Raw genomic sequence first — 27,500 nt, 5'->3', positions numbered from 1 at the left:
AAGGTGAGCCACGTAAATAAATAATAATGGAGGCGACTGTCAGAAAGCGGCTTGAAGATGATCTGTAAAATATCATCCATGCAACATTTTGATCAAAGAATCACCATTACATGTCATGTAGACCACAAGGAAGTGTTTACATTTAGAAAATAATAATAATAATAATATGACTCCTTTAATGCACTTTATAATCTGGTGCACTCTATATATGAAAAAGATAAAAAATAGACTATTTATCAGCAGTGTGCCTTATAAGCCGGTGTGCCCTATGGTTCGGAAAATACTGAAATACTTAGTTTATTTGTATTTTCCCATGCACACTCTGATTTGACATTTGCTCATACCCTGTACACAAGTCTGACTGCTTTGGTGCATGGACACAAAGTGATTGACTGCACATCCATGGCATCGTGCTGTGGTGTTTTTCTATGTTGTGAACATGCGGCACACAACTATTATCCGTGCTATCTTTTCTGGGGAATATCGTTACGGCTGGCTCTGGGCCGCAACAACAAAGGGGAGACAAGACTGAAGTAAAACGGGGAAAAAAGGATATTTGAAATAACAAGAGAATCAGAGTAAACAAAGGACAACATTGACTACGTCGAGCAGAGAGAGACTAAGGTCCTGGGGCTTCCAGCTGATATCCTTTCAGTTGAGTGGGCCCCACCGGATGCAGGTGTGGAACCTGCCGACAAACAAGGGAGAGGTAGAGCAGGTGGAGAGAGAGAACATGTGGCCGAGTCCTGGAGCTCTCACACGAGGCCTGGGCCCTGACTATGTACCGTACAAACTAGCCTATCTTTGCTGAAGAAAAACAAAATGATCTAACTTTCATTTTAGCTTAGATAGCTGGCAGAGCCTGGCGAAGCCTGCTTTTTACCAAGTGGACAGCGCATACGCGGGTAAGCTCATCTAGTTCAGGAAAGGGCGGACAAGGTTTTTTGTCGAGAAGGAAGAGGTTTTACCTTCATGAAAAACCACAACTTCAAATCTGCAAGTCGTTTCTCACACATTACTATATATGTATGTATGTATGTATGTATGTGTGTGTGTGTGTGTGTGTGTGTGGATGTATATATGTGTGTGTGTATGTATATATATATATATATATATATATATATATATATATATATATATATATATATATATATATATATATATATATATATAATATGCGTATCCATATCTGCGATGAGGTGGCCACTTGTATATATATATTATATGTATGTATGTATATTCGTCATGTGCAACCTTCTACGGTTTTACTGCACATTTCCACCATAAGATCAGGCAACTACTGTAATCTAAGATTGCATAAAGACATATACACTCACACACACACACACACACACAGAGACAGCAGGCAAGTTTCCTGCAAATCACGATCTGCCTGTTGCCTTTTCCTGGATGATGCGACCCAGTGAAGCGTGCTTCCTCCTGCAGCTTGACGCCTTGCTTTAATTGGAATGGATTGTTTGACCACCCGGCGTGTGAAGGCTTGTCTGTACACACACACACACACGGAAGATGCTATAACTAGACGCTGGTCAACATCCAATTTGAGACAATTTGTCCCATCGGAAATAAGAGCAACTGAAGAATCGGTTCTGGTGTCAAGCTGTGGGAATCATCAGAACTCGGCACGTCGCAGTCAGGGTCCTTTTTTAACCAAAAGTCACAAAGTTCGTTATAACAGATCACCTCCAAAAAACGGAATGACATTTTACAATTTTTCTTCTGAATGGCACACCGAAAATGTACATTTGAATAAAGAAAGTGGGATTTATAATATTATCCAGGAACAATAAAACACTGAATATCAACAACATATGAACACTGCTCCTCCTTTACTTCTTAGACCAGTGGTATTTATCCTTTTTGGAGGTATCGAACCCCACCAGTTTCATAATCGCATTCACCGAACCCTTCTTTAGTGAAAAATAAAATGTTTTTTTTTTTTCTCAAATTCAGGACAAAGTTATATGTTTTTTTACTGGTGCAGGTCGGTAGGTAGGTAGGTCTTTATTGTCATTGCAACAATTACAACTAATTTTTTGTTTACAGCAGAAACCCGTTCAAGATGAGACAAACAAACAGTGTACAGGTTTACAGAACAGGAACGCTGATGGGTCGCCACAAGGCGCCCCGTAAAAGATGGGAAAAGGTAAAACGCTGGGGAAGAAGATAAGTAAAAAAAAAAAATACAATCTAGACTGGGCTCCTAAGGGGGGCCTAGTCTGGAGTGGGAAAAAACCTCCGTGCAATGCACACATAAACATGTTACATTTAATCACGACAAACTCGCAACCGAGGGGCGGGGAGTTGGGGCCCTGGAAGACGACTGCTGCTTTGAGGCGCTGCCATCAGACCATCACCCCGAGGGGAAAAAGCGGTGTTGAAGGCGTGGTGTGGGGGTGGAGCGTGTGAACGTGTATGCCCAATTGTCTTGGGTGTGATGGTGTAATGTTTTGCCCTGCGATAAGGTGGCGACTTGTCCAAGGTGTAACCCGCCTTCCGCCCGATTGTAGCTGAGATAGGCGCCAGCACCCCCCGCGACCCCAAAAGAGAATAAGCGGTAGAAAATGGATGGATGGATGGATGTAATGTTTTTTAGACTGAGGCCAATCTGCAAAAGTTCAACTCCAGGTGTCGTTGAGGAGGGAGGGAGGTCAAAAGCGTCTATCATTGAGGTGTCCTCAGGGGGTGTTTTCAGAACAGCCTGATCCTGTTTCCACAGCTTCAAGGCTGTTTGAGGGAGTCAAATCGTAGATTAGGATGTTTATTTTCCGCCAGCAGACAAAATGAACCGTGCATGAACATCTGGAGCCCGAACGTTTTCCGTTCGGGCTCCAGTACTCTGGAATGCCCTCCCGGTAACAGTTTGAGATGCTACCTCAGTAGAAGCATTTAAGTCTCACCTTAAAACTCATCTGTATACTCTAGCCTTTAAATAAACGTCCTTTTTAGACCAGTTGATCTGCCGCTTCTTTTCTTTCTCCTATGTCCCCCCATTGCTTTTGGTCCCCTAGAGAGGGGGGGGGGGGGGGGGGGTTGCCCACGTCTGAGGTCCTCTTCAAGGTTTCTCATAGTCAGCATTGTCACTGGCGTCCCACTGGATGTGAATTCTCCCTGCCCACTGGGTGTGAGTTTTCCTTGCCCTTTTGTGGGTTCTTCCGAGGATGTTGTAGTCGTAATGATTTGTGCAGTCCTTTGAGACATTTGTGATTTGGGGCTATATAAATAAACATTGATTGATTGATTGATCTTGTTCAAAGAACAAAACCAACACAGTGCATGAACTCACAACAAATTACACACCTGCGAATCAGATGGAAAATTAGAGGGAACGTTGTTGGGCGGTATCCATAATACGGCGATAGGGAGAAGTTTTTATGTACACAATGAGTCGGTTGTGTCTGAGGCCTGAGGCCGACTCACCGAACCCTTGGGGTTCGATCGAACCCAGGTTAAGAACCACTGTCTTAGACCAAGCAAAATACAACAAAAATGTGGGGGGAAAAAAACTGTAAAATATGAATGCAATTTGGAGTAAAAACCAACGATATGATATATTATCACGTAAAAATCGGCTTCCGCATCTGTCTTAAAGGTCTTAAAAAAGTATGAAGAACTTGTCTTGTTGCCTTATTTGTATTTGACTTTATTAAATGTTTGGCTAGAATTTTATCAAGCAAAACGAGTTTTCTTTGAAGTAATATCAAAAAAGTATCAGAGCTGTTTATGTATTTTATGGAGGAATGTAGTTAATCGCAGAACTGGCACCCAATGTTGTTAAAAAAGTGTTGATTGTGAAACAAATCATTAACCCCAAGAATCGATTCATATGGCGTGGTGCTCAAAATTCACAGCTCTAATGTACACATTTTATACATAGTATTTGTTCTGTAATGTTAAAATGCAACAACGTTTTTTTCCTTAAGGTAAGGAGAAGATTGAAACTGGTGATGCCACCCTCAAAGCATGGATATATGGCACTACCTTATGGAACGTTTACACTAAAAACACAACAAATCCACAATAATTCCCACCAAGAGAGTCATACTGGTTTAAATTGTTATCATTTTTTTCTACCATCTTATAACGGCTACCACTGATCGTTTCTTAAATCATCTGGTGGAGACGTGACTTTTTGAACAAGTCGAGTCTTTTGAACAGCTCTTTTAGATAAAGGATGCTCGCTGTTCTCACGCTTAAAGAAAAAACAAATATATCACCCAAAAGTATTTTTATTTCAGAAGGTCAATTAATACCAATTAGAGGTTCAAGATGTTTTTGCTGTATTTTCGAGCATAAAGATATATATATATATATATATATATATATAATACAACAATATATTCGCCGCTTTGGCTCTGCTGCAAGGATCCTTCTGCATTGCAACCATGAAGAGCTTTTTCAAATACAAATAACCTTGATAGCAAAACAAGACCGAGAAGAGAAAACGCTGTATTCCATCAGCTGAGTGGCCAAGGGCATTCATATATATATATATATATATATATATATATATATATATATATATATATATATATATATATGTACATATTATATATATTGTGCAACATTTGTGTTTATTTTTCCAAGGTCGTATTTGGTCCTTATGCGTCATTTTTGTCAATACCAATACCCTCAGGAAGAGGTGCTTTAAGAACTGGCTAGTGTCAGGCATGTCCCTGACAGTTTAGTTATGTTTTTTTTTTTTCCTGTCAGTGCTCTTATTTTGGTTATTTTGGTTATTTTGATTGTCTCCCTCAGTGCTGCTTCCCCTCAGCTGCGGCTGATTGGCACCTGGCCACACCTGGTGTCGATCAGCCAGCTGCTATTTAAACCTGCTTTGTCCTGAGTATTGTCGTTCCTACCTGTCGTGTATGCTGTCTGTAAGCTATTCCCTTGATCCTGACTCCTGTTCCTGCTTCCTGGTTTCTGGTTCGTATTTTCCTTTTCTTATTGTTGAACATTCAAACCATGTTTTCCTGCTCAATGCCTGTCACCATCTCTGAATCTTTGGGTTCGTCAACAACACTCCCTGACAGCTAGCTAGCCAACGCCTACCCGCAACCCGGCAGTGTTTTAGCTACTTCTAAATCACTAAACCTCGCTTCCATGGCGACAAATAATGTAAGTTTTTTTTACAAGTATCAGGACGAGGAATAGCTAAATATGCTTCACTACACATCGTAGGAGCATACTGTACAATAGCTCACCGCTAACGCTCTTGAATGTGAACAAATGGGTGGATCTACACCTAACATCCACTGTAATGATACCAAGCACAGTAGCGTATCTAATCGACACTACTATGATATACTCCTAATCTTTTTTTAGTTTTTTTAAAATGCATACAGTAACATGTTTATAAAGTCAGGAAATATGTCCCTGGACACATGAGGACTTTGAATATGACCAATATTGTCAGGCTTGCCCCTGACAGTTTGTGTTTTAGTTTTTCCTGTGTGTGTGTAGTATTTCCTGTCTTTAGTTCCTGTCAGCGCTCCTATTTTGTCCGTTTACTGTCTTTCTTTCTGAGTGCTGTGTCCCCTCAGTTGCGGCTGATTGGCACCTGGCCATACCTGGTGTGAATCAGCCCGCTCCTATTTAGACCTGTCTTCCCATCCAGTCAGTGCTGGATTATTGTCGATGTCACTTCCGTATTGTCTCTCCTGTCGTGTCGTGTCATTGTAGCGTAGCGGTAAGCTATATTTCTGTTTCTGTTTGTAGCTTACTGTCATTTGTTCATTTTGTTTTCATTCTACAAGTAATAGCTTCTGTTTTCTTGCTCGCTACCCGTTAGCTTCCACGCTAGGCCACTTTTTGTTTTTGCTAGCTTCCATGCTAAGCTCCTTTTGGTTTCTAGCTCCCATGCTAGCTCTCTTAGTTGGTTATCCGCCTTGTGCGCGCCTTTTTTTGTACCCCTTTGGTTTGTTTCTTGTTTTAGTATCTTTATTGAATCATGTTTTCTCACTCCATGCCTGTCTCCATCTCTACATCTTGGGGTTCGTCACAAACTAACTCTGACAAATGTATGATCCTGTAACTACTTGGTATAGGATCGATACCCAAAATTGTGGTATCACCCAAATATAATGTAATGTATCCAAACAGCAGAAGAATAAGTGATTATTACATTTTAACAGAATTGTTTAAAAAGAGAAAGTAAGCAAATATTAAGTGTAAAAGAACAAGTAAATTAATAATTCATTTTCTAGCGCTTGTCCTTAATAATATTGACAAAATAAAAGAATGATAAATGACACAATATGTTACTGGATATGTCAGCATGCTAAATTAGGAGCCTTTGTTTGTTTACTTACTAATAAAAGACAAGTTGTCTTGTCAATCAATCAATCAATGTTTATTTATATAGCCCCATATCACAAATGTCTCAAAGGACTGCACAAATCATTACGACTACAACATCCTCGGAAGAACCCACAAAAGGGCAAGGAAAACTCACACCCAGTGGGCAGGGAGAATTCACATCCAGTGGGACGCCAGTGGCAATGCGACTATGAGAAACCTTGGAGAGGACCTCAGATGTGGGCAACCCCCCCCCCCCCTCTAGGGGACCGAAAGCAATGGATGTCGAGCAGGTCTAACATGATGCTGTGAAAGTTCAATCCATAGTGGCTCCAACACAGCCGCGAGAGTTCAGTTCAAGCGGATCCCAGACAGCAGCGAGAGTCCCGTCCACAGGAGACCATCTCAAGCGGAGGCGGATCAGCAGCGTAGAGATGTCCCCAACCGATACAGGCGAGCGGTCCATCCTGGGTCCTGACGAGCGGTCCATTCTGGGTCTCGACTCTGGACAGCCAGTACTTCATCCATGGTCATCCGACCGGACCCCCTCCACAAGGGTGGGGGGGACATAGGAGAAAGAATGTTCATTATTTTATTTAAGGACAAACTTGCAATCAGAAACATATGTTTAATGTACCCTAAGATTTGTTGTTAAAATAAAGACAATAATGCCATTTTTTGTGTGGTCCCCTTTATTTAGAAAAGTATCTAAATACATTTTGGTACCAGTACCAAAATATTGGTATGGGTACCACCCTCAGGCCGTGTAATATTTTCCGCACCCTATCCCATGAATCTATCAGTCGTCTTTATCCGCCTCCACAGTTGAGGAGTGCCTCCCGGTCCTTCAGCTGCCAGAAATGATGACGGACTCTCAAGAGCCCTTTCCTGTTTCCTTCTTGAAGACTTTACAGCGAGTAAATTGAATGTAAATTATAAATTTCTCCTCTCAAGGGGGATCACACATCTCATCCATTTCCGTCCACCGTGCTAATTGCCCCAATGAGCTTCTCCACGTTGCAGCTGAGGGTTAAAATATGTTGTTTTTTTTCTCTCTCCAGTTTGGAGCTCATGTGATGAATCCAAAAGAAGAGACAGAGGTGATGGACTTGCACACACTCCCGTCATTATTTTTGAGGTGAGTCGTGGGTCGGGATGCGCTGCTGTGGTGTTTTGCTATCTCTTATTTCCTGGCACGACCTCCCCTGGTGCAGGAATAAGCCTTTCATTTCCAGGGGACCTCTCCCACTGAGAACACGTGTGTGTGTGTGTGTGTGTGTGTGTGTGTGTGTGTGTGTGTGTGTGTGTGTGTGTGTGTGTGTGTGTGTGTGTGTGTGTGTGTGTGTGTGTGTGCGTGCTGCAGAATCTCTTTTAATGCCTGTAAAAGAAGGCAAACCTGAAATTAGAAAGTGAGGTGTTCATGTGACGTACATATATATGTATACATATATATATATATTTACATATGTATAATTATATATATGTATATATTTACATATATGTATGTATATATATATACATATATATATATGTACATATATTTATATTTACACACATATATATATATATGCTTCACGGTGGCAGAGGGGTTAGTGCGTCTGCCTCACGATACGAAGCTCCTGCAGTCCTGGGTTCAAATCCAGGCTCGGGATCTTTCTGTGTGGAGTTTGCATGTTCTCCCCGTGAATGCGTGGGTTCCCTCCGGGTACTCCGGCTTCCTCCCACTTCCAAAGACATGCACCTGGGGATAGGTTGATTGGCAACACTAAATTGACCCTAGTGTGTGAATGTTGTTTGTCTATCTGTGTTGGCCCTGCGATGACGTGGCGACTTGTCCAGGGTGTAACCCGCCTTCCTCCCGATTGTAGCTGAGATAGACGCCAGCGCCCCCCGCGACCCCGAAAGGGAATAAGCGGTAGAAAATGGATGGATTGATGGATATATATATATATATATATATATATACAGGTGCTGGTCATATCATTAGAATATCATGAAAAAGTTGATTTATTTCAGTAATTATATTCAGAACGTGAAACTTACATATTATATCAATTCATTACACACATAGTGATATATTTGAAATGTTTATTTCTTTAAATTTTGATGATTAGTACTGACAATTACTGAAAATCCCAAATTCAGTATCTCAGAAAATTAGAATATTAGTTCAGACTAGTACCAAAAAATATTTTTTAGAAATGTGGGCCAACTGAAAAGTATGAACATGGAAAGTTTGAGCATGTACGGCAATCAATACTTAGTTGCAGCTCCTTTTGCCTGAATTGCTGCAGCAATACGGCTTGGCCTGGAGTCCACCAGTCTGTTGCACTCAGGTGTTATGAGAGCCCAGGTTGCTTTAATAGTGGCCTTCAGCTTTTCAGCATTGTTGGGTCTGGCATCTCGCATCTTCCGCTTCACAATACCCCATAATTTTTATGGGGTTAAGGTCAGGTGAGTTTGCAGGCCAATCAAGAACAGGGATACCATGGTCCTTAAACCAGGTACTGGTAGATTTGGCACTGTGTGCAGGTGCCAAGTCATGTTGGAAAATGAAATCTTCACCTCCATAAAATTGTTCCGCGGCAGGCAGCATAAAGTGTTCTAAAACTTCCTGGTAGACTGCTGCATTGACCCTAGACTTCAGGAAACACAGTGGACCAACACCAGTAGATGACATGGCACCCCAGACCATTACCGATTGTGGAAATTTGACACTGGACTTCAGGCAATGTGGATTCTGTGCCTCTCCTGTCTTCCTCCAGACTCTGCGACCTTGATTTCCAAAGGAGATACAAAATTTACTTTCATCTGAAAACATAACTTTGGACCACTCAGCAGCAGTCCGGTCCTTTTTGTCTTGAGCCCAGGCGAGACGCTTTTGACGTTGTCTCTTATTCAAAAGTGGCTTTACACAAGGAATGCGACAGCTGAAGCCCATATCTTGCATACGTCGGTGCGTGGTGGTTCTTGAAGCACTGACTCCAGCTGCAGTCCACTCTTTGTGGATCTCCCCCACATTTTTGAATCGGTTTTGTTTGACAATCCTCTCCAGGGTGCGGTTATCCCTCTTACTTGTAAACTTTTTTCTACCACATATTTGTCTTCCCTTCGCCTCTCTATTAATGTGCTTGGACACAGAGCTCTGGGAACATCCAACCTCTTTGGCAATGACCTTTTGTGTCTTGCCCTGCTTCTTTAAAGTATCAATAGTCATCTTTTGGACAGTTGTCAAGTCAGCAGTCTTCCCCATGATTGTGTGTCATACAGAATCAAAATGAGAGATCATTTAAAGGCTTTTCCAGGTGTTTTGAGTTATTTAGCTAATTAGAGTGTGGCACCAGGTGTCTTCAGTATCTGACCTTTTCACCATATTCTAATTTTCTGAGATGTTGAATTTAGGATTTTCATTGGTTGTCAGCTATAATCATCTTCTTTTTGGCAAAAAAACCACTTGAAATGTATCGGTCTGTTTGGAATGAATGTATGCATTCTACAAGTATGACTTTTTAAATGGAATTAATGAAATAAATCAACTTTTTCATGATATTCTAATAATATGACCAGCACCTGTATGTATATATATATATATATGTATGTGTATATATATATATATATATATATATATTAGGGGTATGGGAAAAAAATGGATTCAAATCGAATCGTTTACGTTGCGCGATTCAGAATCGATTCTCATTTTTAAAAAATAGATCTTTTTTTTAAAATTTTGATCTTTTTTTTTTTTTTTTTATCAATCCAACAAACCACTACACAGCAATACCATAACAATGCAATCCAATTCCAAAACCAAACTTGACCCAGCAACACTCAGAACTGCAATAAACAGAGCAATTGAGAGGAGACACAAACACGACACAGAACAAACCAAAAGTAGTGAAACAAAAATTAATATCATCAACAACAGTATCAATATTAGTTATAATTTCAGCATAGCAGTGATTAAAAATCCCTCATTGACATTATCATTCGACATTTATAAAAATAATTAAAAAAAGAACAATAGTGTCACAGTGGCTTACACTTGCATTGCATCTCATAAGCTTGACAACACACTGTGTCCAATGTTTTCACAAAGATAAAATAAGTCATAATTTTGGTTCGTTTAATAGTTAAAACAAATTTACATTAATGCAATCAGTTGATAAAACATTGGCCTTTACAATTATAAAAGCTTTTTTTTTTTTAAATCTACTACTCTGCTTGCATGTCAGCAGACTGGGGTAGATCCTGCTGAAATCCTATGTATTGAATGAATACAGAATCGGTTTGAATCGGAAAAATATAGTTTTTGAATCGAGAATCGAATCGAAAAAAATCGATATATTATCGAATCGTGACCCAAGAATCGATATTGAATCGAATCGTGGGACACCCAAAGATTCACAGCCCTTACATATATATATATATATATATATATTGTTACACATGTGCACTGCAAAATGTCAGTGTTCAAAAACAAGAGAAAAAAAAATAAAATTTGGGGTATTTTACTTGAACTAAGCAAAATTATTTGCCAATACAACAAGAAAATTCGGCTTGCCAAGACTTTCCAAAACAAGTAAAATTAGCTAACCTCAATGAACCCCAAAATACCTTAAAATAAGTATATTCTCACTAGTAACAAGTGCACTTTTCTTGGTAGAAAAAATGTTTGGCAATGTTCAAGGGTCGACCCCGGGATGCAGAGAATGAAGGCAAGGTAGGCGCACAAAAAAATGAAAATATTTAATTAGTCCAAAATGGTAATAAAGGGTGATGGGGCAAAAGTGCACACCATGGGAATTTAACAAAAGTGGTATCTTTCAGTGGTCGGCGGAGAAATGGCCAGTGCACACTAAGCGCAGCAAGAAGAGTCTTCTTAAAACAAGGTGGCTAGGATACAAAACACAACAAGGTCAAGGTTAACAAAAATATGCGAAGGCAACATACCAGGGCAGCAGAATCAGAGTAGCACATGTCAGTGCGGGGTTCAGGAAACAAGTAACAGGTGAACAAATCAAGTAACCATGGTGACAACAACAAACAAGGAAGTGCACACACAAACTCAGCACCGGAAGAGTCCAAAATAATCAAAAAACCGAAAAGGACTTAAAAAACCAGACTAAGGATGTGATCCGGGAAGCGGATCACAACAAAAAAAAGAGACTTTTTTGCTCAATATGTTGAAAAATATTCTTAAATTAAGTAAATGCTTGCGCCATTATCTTGACGTAATGATATGCGCTCGGCATCATGATTTTTTTTTCATGCTTGAAGTAAGAAATTATTACTTAAAAAAAAGTAGTTTTATACTTCTAAGTGTTGATGACACAGCTTTGCAACAGTTGATTTTCTAGTTTCAAGCATGTTTTACTCAATATATGTCATCAACTCTCAGCAACGCTGTAATATCTTACCGAGATCATTTAGGAGCAAAACCCTTAAAACAAGTAAAACACTCTAACATCAAATCTGCTTAGTGAGAAGAATTATTTTATCAGACAGAAAATAAGCAAATATCATCCTTATTTGAGATATTTAATCTTACTTAGATTTCAGTTTTTGCAGTGTGTGTTTAAAGTAGTACGGATACCAATATTTTGATACCGGTACTAAAATGTATTTCAAAACTTTTCGGTACTTTTCAATACTTTTTTCTTGTCAATATTTGGACTTTGGCACTTTTTATTTTCCAATGGTGCAAAGCGACTGGACTGTACAAGGCGTGAAGGTAAAGACATGATTTGATTTTAACACTAACAAAGTACAAACAAAAGGCGCACACAGGGCTGGGACACAAACTTGGCTAGGGAAACAAAAACGTAAACACATAGCCTGAACAATGGTCAAAAACACTTACGGTGAGGAGAACTATGGCGTGGACCGAGCAATAAGAACAGATCCAACATGGGCAGAGCAAGAGATGATTAATATCAGGGGTATATCATCAAGAGTGATGTCGCCAGGTCGACTACCTGGCAACTACAGGCTTAAATAATAGTGACATGATTAACAACAGGTGCGTGAGTTCAAACAAATGAGGCAGGTGAAACTAATGAGTTGTCATGGAAACTAAAACAAACCAGGGTGCGCAAAAACAGGAACTAATGGAGTCAAAAACAAACGGAACATAGCTAAACAGAACATGATAACAAGACATGACATTTCTAAATAAAGGGGACCACAAAAAATTGCTTTATTGGTTTTATTTTAACAAAAAAATCTTAGGGTGCATTAAACATATGTTTCTTATTGCAAGTTTGTCCTTAGATAAAATAGTGAACATACAAGAAAACTTGTCTTTTATTAGTAAGTAAACAAACAAAGGCTCCTAATTTAGCTGCTGACATATGCAGTAACATATTGTGTCATTTATCTACCTATTATTTTGTCAACATTATTAAGGACAAGTGGTAGAAAATGAATTATTAACCTACATGTTCATTTACTGTTAATATCTGCTCACTTTCTCGTTTAACATGTTCTATCTACACTTCTGTTAAAATGTAATAATCACTTATTCTTCTGTTGTTCGGATACTTTACATTAGTTTTGGATGATACCACACATTTGGGCATCAATCCGATACCAAGTAGTTACAGGATCATACATTGGTCACATAAAAAGTCCTCATATTTCATGACTTTATAAACATGATGTAATTTTTTTTTTTTTAAATAGATTTTGTGATGCTAAAAAAATATTTATATTATAGTAGTATCGACGAGATACACTCCTGTACTTGGTATCATTACAGTGGATGTTAGGTGTAGATCCACCAATGGCGTTTGTTTACATTGTGACGCATGTTCCTCATCCGATACTTTTTAGAGACGGTATAGTACCGAGTATGATTCATTAGTATTGCGGTACTATACTGTACAAACCTCGTTTAAAGTAAGGCATACATTCGGGAGGAGGCCTTTATTGTACAAGTAATTAAGTGAGAAGAAACAACAAAAACCAAAAAGTGTTTAAAAAAGCTACTTTTAACCAAATTAATGCAATAATTTTTGTGCACGTAAACATACAACACGGAAGGGATTCTTATGGTGAGAAGAAGTTGGCAAGGGGCTGGTTTAACACTTTGGCAATGCAGTCTACTGAAAATTACTGAAAGCGCCACTCGACATAGTAATGGAGGCTGTGGTCAAAGTTGAAACGAAACACATTTTAAAATGTTCAACACTCTCCTGTCGTCTGGCGGCTAAAGTGGATTGTTCACTAATTTGTCACGTTTCGTGCATCAGGTAAACCTCGACGGTACAGTAGGAACCCCCTTACTACTGTACCGAGTGCGTGTCGTTGGGTTTAGGGTTGGATGGGGGGGGCCCTCTTGTAAATACTAAGGGGGAGGGGGGGGGGGGGGGGGTAGAGTGGCCTTGCCAGCAACTTGAGGGTTCCAGGTTCGATCCCCGCCTCCGCCATCCAAGTAACTGCCGTTTATTCATCTGCTCCCAGGGCCACCCACACTGGTTTAAATGTAACTGTGACGGATTAATGCCGTTGTGCTGGTTCCATGGACCACCAAGGAAGGACATTGCTTGCAGGTGTAGACTTCTTTAAAGGGGAACGTTATCACCAGACCTATGTAAGCGTCAATATATACCTTGGTGTTGCAGAAAAAAGACCATGTAATTTTTTTAACCGATTTCCGAACTCTAAATGGGTGAATTTTGGCAAATTAAACGCCTTTCTGTTAATCGGTCTTGTAGCGATGACGTCAGAACGTGACGTCACCGAGGTAATACAGCCACCATTTCCACATTACAAACACGGGGTCTCAGCTCTGTTAGTTTCCATTTTTTCGACTATTTTTTTGGAACCTTGGATACATCATGCCTCGTCGGTGTGTTGTCGGAGGGTGTAACAACACTAACAGGGACGGATTCAAGTTGCACCACTGGCAAAAAATCTGCCGCCAGACCCCATTGAATGTGCCGTAGTGTCTGCACATTTTACCGGCGGTGCTAAGACAGACATGGCGCAGAGATATATGGATAACCTGCAGATGCATTTTCAACGATAAAGTCAACGAAATCACAAAGGTGAGTTTTGTTGATGTTATTGACTTATGTGCTAATTGAACATATTTGGTCGCGGCGTGACTGCCAGCTAATCGATGCTAACATGCTACGCTAATCGATGCTAAAATGCTATTTTCGCTAGCTGTATGTACATTTGAAACTAGATACCCACATTTAATGCGAAACAAACACTTACCAATCGACGGATTTAAGTTGCTCCAGTGTCATAAGATGCGAAAGTCCTGATCGATTGGTCCGCATATTTTACCGGCGATGCTAATAAGGCAGCCATGCTATGGGCCACTTCATTAGGTACACCCATGCTATGGCCGAATAGCGTCAATAGCTATTCGCTCAATAGCTTCAGTTTCTTCTTTAATTTTGTTTTCGCTATCTGCCTACATACTCCAACCATCTGTTTCAATACATGCGTAATCCGTTGAATTGCTTAAACCGCTGAAATCCGAGTCTGAATCCGAGGTAATGTCGCTATATCTTGCTGTGCTATTCGCCATTGTTTGTTTACATTGGCAGCACTGTATTACGTCACAGGGAAATGGACAGTCGCATCGCAAATAGCGAAAATCAAGCACTTTAAAGCTTTTTTTAGGGATGTTCCGGGAGATGTAAAATTTTGGAAAAAAAAACTTCGAAAAATTCAACAAGCCAGTGGGAACTGATTTTTATTGTTTTCAACCCTTTTAAAATTGTGATAATTTTCCACTTTAATTTTGCAAATAAAGTCTTTTGCGGGTTGCTTTTCAGCCGTCCGGGCGCTCACTGCTCGCTCCTCCGTGTCGCTTTTCAGCCGTCCACGTCGCTTGCCTCTGCCTCTCGCTGTCGCTCTCTTACTTCTTGCATGCCCTGCTGCTTGTGATGTCTCTCGTCTCTCTCCTCCTTCTTCCCCGTTCTCTCCTCCTTCTTCCCCGTTCTCTCCTCCTTTTTCCTCTTTTATACATTAATTGTGTCCAGGTGCGCGATCGACGCACCTGATCTCCCTTGTGGCGTCGCTCCCGGCACGCCCCGCCTCGCCGCTCGCTCGCATTCTCCGCCATGTTGGGCCGAGCTCCAGCGTGCCCTGCCGCTCTGTCGGACCGTCGGCTCCGCCTCTCCACTGTAACATACATGTTGGCTTTTACTATGTAAAGCGCTTTGAGTCACGAGAGAAAAAACGCTATCCATCCATCCATCATCTTCCGCTTATCCGAGGTCGGGTCGCGGGGGCAACAGCCTAAGCAGGGAAACCCAGACTTCCCTCTCCCCAGCCACTTCGTCTAGCTCTTCCCGGGGGATCCCGAGGCGTTCCCAGGCCAGCCGGGAGACATAGTCTTCCCAACGTGTCCTGGGTCTTCCCCGTGGCCTCCTACCGGTTGGACGTGCCCTAAACACCTCCCTAGGGAGGCGTTCGGGTGGCATCCTGACCAGATGCCCGAACCACCTCATCTGGCTCCTCTCGATGTGAAGGAGCAGCGGCTTTACTTTGAGTTCCTCCCGGATGGCAGAGCTTCTCACCCTATCTCTAAGGGAGAGACCCGCCACACGGCGGAGGAAACTCATTTCGGCCGCTTGTACCCGTGATCTTATCCTTTCGGTCATGACCCAAAGCTCATGACCATAGGTGAGGATGGGAACGTAGATCGACCGGTAAATTGAGAGCTTTGCCTTCCGGCTCAGCTCCTTCTTCACCACAACGGACCGGTACAACGTCCGCATTACTGAAGACGCCGCACCGATCCGCCTGTTGATCTCACGATCCACTCTTCCCTCACTCGTGAAGGGGAGGAGAAAAAACGTTATATAAATATAATAAATATAATTCACTTCACTTCTTGTGTATGGGGCCCAGAATATGGTGCTACGCCCCAGGATTGCACTGTTGTATCTTGTATCATCGCCAGATGTAATTATTCAGTCGCCTGTTCCACCTGTACAGTCGTCCTCCACATATGCAAACACCGCCAACCCCCACAGCTTTATGACGCCCGGCTCGAGTGGGATATTTCCACTCCCCATCAGTGACCTCGGCCATGGAACATCAATGCAGCGATTCAAAGAGTTCTTGTTTTCGGCGATGGCTCGGCGAGCACGGATGTCCACGCAACCTTGACCGGAGCGGGCTTCTCTGCCGTCTTTGCTCGCACGTTTCGCTGCAGATTAAAAGTTGTCCCCGGGGAGAGAGCGGAGAGGAAAGTCGGGCATTGATCCGGCGGTGGAGCACGCTGCTCTTCTCTTGCACACGGGTCAATGAAATCCTCCCCCCGGCTTTTTTCTACGCTTTGATCAGTTGATGCCGGTCCTGGGCCATCGGTCCGCCTTCAGCAGGAAGTAATCAGTGTGCGACAGGAAGGTGAGCACACTTTGAAGCTTTTCAGGTGGAATTCTTTCCCATTCTTGCTTGATGTACAGCTTAAGTTGTTGAACAGTCCGGGGTCTCTATTTTAGGCTTCATATTACGCCACACATTTTCAATGGGAGACAGGTCTGGACTACAAGCAGGCCAGTCTAGTACCTGCACTCTTACAATGAAGCCACGCTGTTGTAACACGTGGCTTGGCATTGTCTTGCTGAAATAAGCAGGGGCATCCATGATATCGTTGCTTGGATGGCAACATATGTTGCTCTAAAACCCTTTATGGACCATTCAGCATTAATGGTGCCTTCACAGATGTGTAAGTTACCCATGAACTTGGGCACTAATACACCCCCATACCATCACAGATGCTAGCTTTTGAACTATGCGCCTATAACAATCCGGATGGTTCTTTTCGTCTTTGTTCCGGAGGACACGACGTCCACAGTTTCCAAAATTAATTTTAAATGTGGACTCGTCAGACCACAGAACAATTTTCCACTTTGCATCAGTCCATCTTCGATGAGCTCGGGCCCAGAGAAGCCGGCGGCGTTTCTGGGTGTTGTTGATAAATGGCTTTGGCTTTGCATAGTAGAGTTTTAACTTGCACTTACAGATGTAGTGACCAAATGTAGTTAGTTACAGTGGTTTTATGAAGTGTTCCTGAGCCCATGTGGTGATATCCTTTACACATTGATGTCGGTTTTTGATTCAGTACCGCCTGAGGGATTAAAGGTCCGTAATATCATCGCTTACTATCAGTGATTTCTCCAGATTCTTTGAACATTTTGATGATTTTACGGACCGTAGATGGTAAAATTCCTAAATTCCTTGCAATAGCTCGTTGAGGAATGTTGTTCTAAAACTGTTCGACAATTTTCTTACAAACTGGTGACTCTCACCCCATCCTTGTTTGTGAATTACTTAGCATTTCATGGAAGCTGTTTTTACACCCAATCATGGCACCCACCTGTTCCCAATTAGCCTGCACACCTGTGGGATGTTCCATATAAGTGTTTGATGAGCATTCCTCAACTTTATCAGTATTTACTGCCACCTTTCCTAACTTCTTTGTCACGTGTTGCTGGCATGAAATTCTAAAGTTAATGATTATTTGCAAAAATAAAAAAAAATGTTAATCAGTTTGAACATCAAATATGTTGTCTTTGTAGCATATTCAACTGAATATGGGTTGAAAATGATTTGCAAATCATTGTATTCCGTTTATATTTACTTCTAACACAATTTCACAACTCATATGGAAACAGGGTTTGTAAATGGCTCTGGCTTTGCATAGTAGAGTTTTAAGTTGCACTTACAGATGTAGCGACAAACTGTAGTGTCACGGCCAGGTCGCATGGTGATGCGGGAATTGTTCTCCCAGAATGCAAAGTTCGAATCCGGACAGGACTTGCAGGTAAAGACTTGATTTGATAATAAAAGTAACACAGAACATGTACAAAACAGAAACCAAACCGCCTGGATAAGGTGCCGAGCGCACCGGAAGCTAAGGCTACACTTAGCACAGGCTATGATAACTAGCAGAGGGCTAGGAGAAAATCAAACACCTACGTGACAGTTGCGTGACGCAAATAAAGAAGCCAGCCTGACTGACTGGATAAGGCAGGCTTAAATAATGTCAGTGATTACAAACAGGTGCGCGTCCGGAACACAAGCGGCAGGTGAAAATAATAAGTAAATATGGTAACCCGCCATCAGTGTGTGAATGTGTGTGTGAATGGGCGAATGTGGAAATACTGTCAAAGCGCTTTGGGCTCCTTAAAAAGGGGTAGAAATGCGCTATACAAGTACAACCCATTTACCAATTTACCATAACCAACTCAGAGGTGCACAAACAGGAACTGAAGGAGTCCAAAACCAACAAAAAACCCAAACAGAATATGATCCGGGCAGCGGATCATAACATGTAGTTCCTGACAGTGGTTTTCTGAAGTGTTCCAGATTCCATGTGGTGATATCCTTTACACACTGATGTCGCTTTCTGATGCAGTACCGCATGAAGCATCGAAGGTCCGTAATATCAGTGGTTTCTCCGGATTGTCTGAACATTTTGATGATATCGCGGACCGTAGATAGTGAAATCCCTAAATTCCTTGCAATAGCTTGTTGAGAAATGTTGTTCTTAAACTGTTGGAAAATTTTCTCACGCATTTGTTCACAAAGTGGTGACCCCTCACTCCATCCGTGTTTGTGAATGACTGAGCATTTCATGGAAGCTGCTTTTATACCCGATCATGGCACCCACCTGTTCCCAATTAGCCTGTTCACCTGTGGGATGTTCCAAATAAGTGTTTGATGAGCATTCCTCAAATTTCTCAGTCTTTTTTGCCACTTGTGCCAGCTTTTTTGAAACACGTTACAGGCATTAAACTCCAAATGAGCTAATTTATACAAAGTTTTCCAGTTCGAACATTAGATATCTTGTCTTTGCCGTCTATTCAATTGAATATAAGTTGAAAAGGATTTGCAAATCATTTTATTCTGTTTTTATTTACCGTTTACACAAGGTACCAACTTCATTGGTTTTGGGGTTTATATTAGCGAGGAGTACATGGGGCTGGCTCGTAAATTTGGAAAAGCAAGTCCATGTTTGCAGCCGATATGTTTCCCTAACTAGAGTATAAGACGCACCCCCCATTTTTGAAGAACATATTTCCCCATATAATCCATAGATTTACAGATACTGTAAATACATTGTGAAATAAATGTAATACATACCTTAAAGGGGAACTGCACTTGTTTTGCTATGTTGCCTATCTTTAACAATAATGAGAGACAAGAAGGCAAACGGTTTTGTTTTTTTTGCATTCTAAAAATCATCAGCATTGCAGCTAATGGGAGCGGTCAATTCTACCTCTAAATCACTTTAAAATTGCATTCAAAAACCGTCAACAAAACTTAATTCCTGTTCCCCAACCTGTATAATAACCAAACTGTAGCAACATTGTACTGTAGTTGTGGTCACAAGCTTGATTGCTGCATGATCAATATTGTAGTTACTCACTCGTTTAACCATTGTGCATTTGGTAATGCTGGCCAGGGGGGGACATTTTTCCCGGTTTATTTTGGGTAAGCCCTCCATTTACATCGATATTTGCAGCAGTCACGCCGACCTCACTCTGTCTGCTTCAACGTTCCCCTTTCTCCCCGTGCTTGCTCCCATAAGCAGCAGTTCATCTTCAGTATATTCAGCTTCAAAAAGTACATGGTTGTGAATCCTCATTTGTTCAAAAATAATCGTCTTTGTCGTCCGTTGATCAGAAAAAACTATCGTTTTGTTACCGGAAGTGAAGTGAAGTGAATTATATTTATATAGCGCTTTTCTCTAGTGACTCAAAGCGCTTTACATAGTGAAACCCAATATTTAAGTTACATTTAAACCAGTGTGGGTGGCACTGGGAGCAGGTGGGTAAAGTGTCTTGCCCAAGGACACAACGGCAGTGACTAGGCTGGCAGAAGGGGAATCGAACCTGCAACCCTCAAGTTGCTGGCACGGCCACTCTACCAACCGAGCTATACCGCCCCACGTGAGGAATACACAATTGTTGCTGGTGGTATGTTGTTGTGGGAACGTGTCACTTTTCTGTCATCTTTTGTTTGGGCGGTAAGACCATTTAGGTCAGTGGTTCTTAACCTGGGTTCGATCGAACCCTAGGGGTTCGGCGAGTCGGCCTCAGGGGTTCGGCGGAGGTCAAAACACACCCGACTCATCGTGTAGATACAAACTTCTCCCTATCGACGTAATACAGATACGGCAACAGCTGACTGATTTGCAGGTGTGTAATTTGTTGTGAGTTTATCCACTGTGTTGCTCTTGTTCTTTGAACAAGGTGATGTTCATGCACGGTTCAATTTGTGCACCATTGAAAACATGGTAACGCTTAAGTATGGGGAACATATTCACCATTAATTAGTGGCTTATTAACATGCAAATTAGTAACATATTGGCCCTTAACTAGTCATTATTAAGTACTTGTTAATGCCTTATTCGGCATGGGCTTATTATAACCCTAACCCTCTAACCCTGACCCTAACCCTAACCAAATAACTCTGAATTAAGTCTTTATTACTTAGAATATGTTCCCATAGTGTCCAAATAACTCTAAATTTGACATGATCTATGGTCTGGATTATGTTTTTGTTAGTTTTTGTTAGTTTTTGGACTCTTTTAGTTGCTGTTTGCACTCCCTTGTTTTGTTTGGTTACCATGCCGACTTATGATCATTCTGTCATGACTCGGGGGTCGTAGCTTACTGAGAGGTTTGTTCTACAGGGATGCAAACAGACTATTCCGGACAAGGCTTGCAGGTAGGAACATATTTAGTAAAGGGAACATTAACACAATTTTAGTAGTGTTAAAACCAATAAAAATCAGTTCCCAATGGCTTATTTTATTTTTCGAAAATTTTTTCAAAATTTTACCCGTCCCGGAATATCCCTAAAAAAAGCTTTAAAGTGCTTGATTTTCGCTATTTGGTTAAGTCACTGTCCATTTCCCTGTGACGTCACATAGCGATTCCAATACAAACAATGATGAATAGCACAGCAAGATATAGCGACATTAGCTCGGATTTCAGCGGCTTAAGCGATTCAACAGATTGCGTATGTATTGAAACAGATGGTTGGAGTATGGAGGCAGATAGCGAAAACGAAATTGAAGAAGAAACTGAAGCTATTGAGCGAATAGCTATTGACGCTATTCGGCCATCTTTGCGTTAGCATCGCCGGTAACGTGCAGACCAACCGATCAGGACTTTCGCATTGACACTGGATCAACTTAAATCCGTCGATTGGTAAGTGTTTGTTTGGCATTAAATGTGGGTGGAAGGAAACGCTAGATGTAAATATAGTTTCAAATGTACATACAGGTAGCTTAAATAGCATGTTAGCATCGATTAGCTTGCAATCATGCCGCGACCAAATATGTCTGATTAGCACATAAGTCAATAACATCAACAAAACTCACCTTTGTGATTTCGTTGACTTTATCGTTGGGAATGCATCTGCTTTGAGTGTCGCAGGATATCCAGACATTTTTGCCATCTCTGTGCTATCTCTGTCGTAGCATCGCCGGGAAAAACCAAACGGGGGACTTTTGTATCTCTTGACACTGGAGCAACTTAAATCCGTCAATTGCTAAGTGTTTGTTTGGCATTAAATGTGGATGGAGGGAAAGGCTGGATGTAAACATAGCTACAAATGAGGCATAATGCTGCAATATGTACACACAGCTAGCCTAAATAGCATGTTAGCATCGATTAGCATGCCGTGTTAATCGATGCACATTCTACATAAATCAACTTGAATCCGTCCCTGATCGTGTTGTTACACCCTCCGACAACACACCGAGGAGGCTTGATGTCTCCAAGGTATCGGAAAACAGTCGAAAAAACGGAAAATAACAGAGCTGATTCGACTCGATGCGTCTGTTGTGTAGGGAAAAATGGCGTTGAGTACCGATGTGACGTCCCGTTCTGACATCGTCGTTTAGAGAGGCATAAACAGAAAGGCGTTTAATTCGCCAAATTTCACCCATTTAGAGTTCGGAAATCGGTTAAAAAAACATATGGTCTTTTTTTCTGCAACATCAAGGTATATATTGACGCTTACATAGGTCTGGTGATAATGTTCCCCTTTAACTCGCTAAATCTTGGCAGGGCATGAGGTAAAAAAAAACATAAACTATGGCGGGGAACAAACACAAAACTGTGGCATGAAACAAACAAACAAACTATGGCTTCGAACAAACACAAAACTGTGGCAAGAAATACACAAGACTTTCGTGGACACGGCATGAATCGAGCAACACGAACTGTGGTATCGCATGAAAACAAGCAATGACGCCAGGCCGACTGACTGGCAAAGATAGGCTTAAATAAGGGTCTTGATTAGAAACAGGTGCAGGGTTCGAACACCAGAGGCAGGTGAGAATCCTAAATCGAACTGTGGTATCGCATGAAAACAAGCAATGACGCCAGGCCGACTGACTGGCAAAGACGGGCTTAAATAAGGGTGTCGATTAGAAACAGGTGCGGGGTTCGAACACAAGAGGCAGGTGAAAATCAAAAGTCGGCATGGTAACCAAACAAAATAAGGGAGCGCAAACAGGAACTAAAAGAGTCCAAAAACTAACAAAAAAATAACAAAAACATGATCCAGACCACAGATCATGACACAATTAAGTCTTTGTTGCTTAGAATATGTTCCCTATACTAAAGTGTTACCAAAAACATATAACTTTGTCTTAAATTAAAAAAAAAAATTAACTAAAGAAGTGTTTGGTGAATGCGCATATGAACCTGGTGGGGTTCGGTACCTCCAACAAGGTTAAGAACCACTAATCTGCGTTCAAAGGACTCCGGCTTATTAGTAATTCCCAAAGCCCAAAAAAAGTCTGTGGGCTATAGAGCGTTTTCATTTCGGGTTCCAGTAATCTGGAATGCCCTCCCGGTAAAATTTCGAGATGCCACCTCAGTAGAAGCATTTAAGTCTCACCTTAAAACTCATTTGTATACTCTAGCCTTTAAATAGACTCCCTTATTAGACCAGTTGATCTGCCGTTTCTTTTCTTTTTCTCCTATGTCCCACTCTCCCTTGTGGAGGGGGTCCGGTCCGATCCGGTGGCCATGTACTGCTCGCCTGTGTATCGGCTGGGGACATCTCTGCGCTGCTGATCCGCCTCCGCTTGGGATGGTTTCCTGCTGGCTCCGCTGTGAACGGGACTCTCGCTGCTGTGTTGGATCCGCTTTGGACTGGACTCTTGCGACTGTGTTGGATCCATTATGGATTGAACTTTCACAGTATCATGTTAGACCCGCTCGACATCCATTGCTTTCCTCCTCTCCAAGGTTCTCATATTCATCATTGTCACCGACGTCCCACTGGGTGTGAGTTTTCCTTGCCCTTATGTGGGCCTACCGAGGATGTCATAGTGGTTTGTGCAGCCCTTTGAGACACTAGTGATTTAGGGTTATGTAAGTAAACATTGATTGATTGATTTAGGTCTTCTCTTTTTTTTTTTTTTGGAGCAATTTTTTTCTACGGTGCCTTGTGTTTCTTTGTTACAGCCCCTTTGTTTTCTGATACAGAGCTTGCCACTCCCTGAGCTGGCCGTAATCACCAGTGGGTGCTGCAGGTGTGTTTAATTGATAGTTCTATTTCGTCACACCTGCACGGGCAGGAAGGCGCTGGCTGATTACACCTTGTGGACGCTGCACTTGGCATTCTCGTTCTGGATTAATCATCACCATTCAAGATATGGTAAGACCTTTTTGCCTGTTATGTTTGTGACAGTATTTTTAAATGTTGCAGTATTTCTTTTGCAGTGCTGTTTTGTTCCTTTTATGCGCCATAGTCTTTTGTTGCCTGCCCAAGTTTTGGCCCTTAGTTTCTGACTTGAGCAATAAACACCATTTTTGTGCATCTTGGGACCTGCTAGCCTTTCGGAGAGTTTCTGGTAGAATTTCTGGTAATGCATGCAATAGCCAAAAATAGTGAAGTGAAGTTTGCACATTCATAAATAAAAACAGAATACAATGATTTGCAAATCCTTTTCAACCCATATTCAATTGAATAGACTGCAAAGAAAAGATATTTAACGTTCGAACTGGAAAACGTTGTTTTTAGCAAATATTATCCCATTTGGAATTGGATGCTTGCAACATGTTTCCAAAAAGCTGGCACAAGTGGCAAAGAAGACTGAGAAAGTTGAGGAATGCTCATCAAACCCTTATTTGGAACATCCCACAGGTGAACAGGCTAATTGGGAACAGGTGGGTGCCATGATTGGGTATAAAAGCAGCTTCCATGAAATGCTCAGTCCTTCACAAACAAGAATGGGGCGAGGGTCACCACACTGTGAACAAATGTGTGAGCAAATTGTCCAACAGTTTAAGAACAACATTTCTCAACCAGCTATTTCGAGGAATTTAGGGATTCAAATATCATCAAAAGGTTCACAGAACCTGGAAAAATCACTGCACGTAACATTGAATCCCTGTGACCTACATCAAAAAGCGACATCAGTGTGTAAAGGATATCACCACATGGGCTCAGGAGCACTTCAAAATACCACTGTCAGTAACTACAGTTTGTCGCTACATCTGTAAGTGCAAGTTAGAACTCTACTAGGCAAAGCAAAGGCCATTTATCAACAACACCCAGAAATGTTTTTGCAATGTGTTGCTGCCATTAAATTCCAAGTTAATGATAAATTGCAAAAAAAAAAAAAGTTTCTCAGTTTGAACATTAAGTATCTTGTTTTGCGGTCTATTCAAATGAATAAAAGTTGAAAAGGATTAGCAAATCATTGTATTCTGTTTTTATTTACGAGTTACACAATGTGCCAACTTCACTGGTTTTGGGTTTTGTAATCAAAACTTCCTCTTTTGAAGGTTCTCCTAGTTCAACCACAAGTCAAGGAGACTATTTTGCATTTTACCTTGGCAACTGTCTTTTAATTTTTATTTTATTTTATTCCCCCCCTCATTAAACTGTAGCAATTTGCTTAATAGTAATTTCATTCCAAGCCCAAGCATTTGGTATGGAAATGAGACTCCTCCTCGCTTTGGCAAAATGATGCTCTCAGCATAAAAAAAGTGTTTTTAAAAACCCACAAGGTTCTCATTATCATATCAAGGAGGAGGCGAAACGATGGAGAGTTATTCCAAAGAAACTCCCAGTGGAGATCTGACAAAGACGTCTTAGCCGAGCGGTATTTTAGTGGCATTCATCTCTATTGTAAAATTACCTGCCTTTGATTCCTGGCAGCTTTTTCTTATCTGCTTGAAGCGCTTTTACAAATATAACTTTCCTTTTGCCTTCCGTTGGGCCGTATTTTGGAGTGCAGATGGAGAACATGGCTCTCTTTATGTTTAATTGGTCATGTATAGCAGCTGTGTTTGGACTTGTTTGACTTGTGTAGTGCATTTATTTCCAGTGAAAGTGGGCTGCGTTCCAACAGCAGTTTCACTGACCTCACTCCAACATTCCACTCTCAATTCGTGCTCGCTCCTATAAGCAGCAGTTCATCTTCAGTATATTCAGCTTCAAAAAGGATAAGGTTGTGAATCCTCATTCGTCCAAAAAATGGTCATCTTTGTCGTGTGTTACCAAGTCTGCCATGATTTGAAAACACACAAAAATAGCTGTTTTTGGACTTTTGTGATTTGTGCAATGCATTTATAGCCAGTGGTAGTGGGCTGCGTTCCAACAGCAGTCACATCGACTTCACTCCAACATTCCACTCTCAATTCATGGTCGCTCCTATAAGCAGTAGTTTATCTTCAGTATATTCAGCTTCAAAAAGGATAAGGTTGTGAATCCTCATTTGTCCAAAAAATTGTCATCTTTGTCGTCTGTTACCAAGTCTGCCATGATTAGAAAACACCAAAAAACTGCTGTTTTTTGAAACTGTGTGACTATTGTAATGCATTTATAGCCAGTGAAAGTGGGCTGCATTCCAACAGTGGTCCCACCGACCTCACTCCAACAGTCCACTCTCTCTTCGTGCTCGCTCCTATAAGCAGCAGTTCATCTTCAGTATATTCAGCTTCAAAAAGGATAAGGTTGTGAATCCTCATTTGTCCAAAAAATGGTCATCTTTGTTGTCTGTTACCAAGTCTGCCATGATTGGAAAACACACAAAAAAAACTGTCTTTGGACTTGTGTGACTTGTGTAATGCATTTATAGCCAGTGAAAGTGGCGTGCATTCCAACAGCAGTCACACCGACATCACTCCAACATTCCACTCTCAATTTGTACTCGCTCCTATAAGCAGTAGTTCATCTTCAGTATGCTCGCTCCTATAAGCAGTAGATCATCTTCCGTATATTCAGCATAAAAAAGGATAAGGTTGTGAATCGCCATTTGTCCAAAAAATGGTCGTCTTTTTCGTCTGTTATCAAGTCTGCCATGATTAGAAAACACACAAAAAAAGCTGTTGTTGGACTTGTGTGACTTTTGCAAAGCATTTATAGCCAGTGAAAGTGGGCTGCATTCCAACAGCAGTCCCACCGACATTCCACTCTCAATTCGTGCTCGCTCCTATAAGCAGCAGTTCATCTTCAGTATATTCAGCTTCAAAAAGGATAAGGTTGTGAATCCTCATTTGTCCAAAAAATGGTCGTCTTTGTCGTCTGTTACCAAGTCTGCCATGATTGGAAAACACAAAAAAATAGCTGTTTTTTGGAACTGTGTGACTAGTGTAATGCATTTATAGCCATTGAAAGTGGGCTGCATTCCAACAGCAGTCACACCGACATCACTCCAACATTCCATTCTCAATTCATGCTCGCTCCTATAAGAAGCAGTTCATCTTCAGTATATTCAGCTTCAAAAAGGATAAGGTTGTGAATCCTCATTTGTCCAAAAAATGGTCATCTTTTTTGTCTGTTACCAAGTCTGCCATGATTAGAAAACACCAAAAAATTGCTGTTTTTTGGAACTGTGTGACTAGTGTAATGCATTTATAGCCATTGAAAGTGGGCTGCATTCCAACAGCAGTCACACCGACATCACTCCAACATTCCATTCTCAATTCATGCTCGCTCCTATAAGAAGCAGTTCATCTTCAGTATATTCAGCTTCAAAAAGGATAAGGTTGTGAATCCTCATTTATCCAAAAAAATGGTCATCTTTGTCTTCTGTTACCAAGTCTTCCACAATTAGAAAACACCAAAAAATTGCCGTTTTTGGAATTCTGTGACTTGTGTAATGCATTTATAGCCATTGAAAGTGGGCTGCATTCCAACAGTGGTCCCACCGACCTCACTCCAACATT

General features: G+C 41.3%; 1 long non-coding RNA gene across 1 annotated transcript in view; it reads left to right on the top strand.

The window, feature by feature from the left end:
- The window catches only part of LOC133546064 (uncharacterized), a 291,819-nt gene that overhangs the window by 203,356 nt on the left and 60,963 nt on the right, over positions 1–27,500 (top strand). The window contains exon 4 of the long non-coding RNA XR_009804977.1: positions 7,383–7,459. This is a non-coding gene — a long non-coding RNA (uncharacterized LOC133546064). The remainder of the gene's footprint in view (positions 1–7,382; positions 7,460–27,500) is intronic.

The sequence above is a fragment of the Nerophis ophidion genome, linkage group LG29 (genome assembly GCF_033978795.1).
Source record: "Nerophis ophidion isolate RoL-2023_Sa linkage group LG29, RoL_Noph_v1.0, whole genome shotgun sequence".
NCBI lineage: Eukaryota > Metazoa > Chordata > Actinopteri > Syngnathiformes > Syngnathidae > Nerophis > Nerophis ophidion.
The sequence above is the reverse complement of the archived record's forward strand: the minus strand, read 5'-3'. Positions and strand labels throughout refer to the sequence as shown.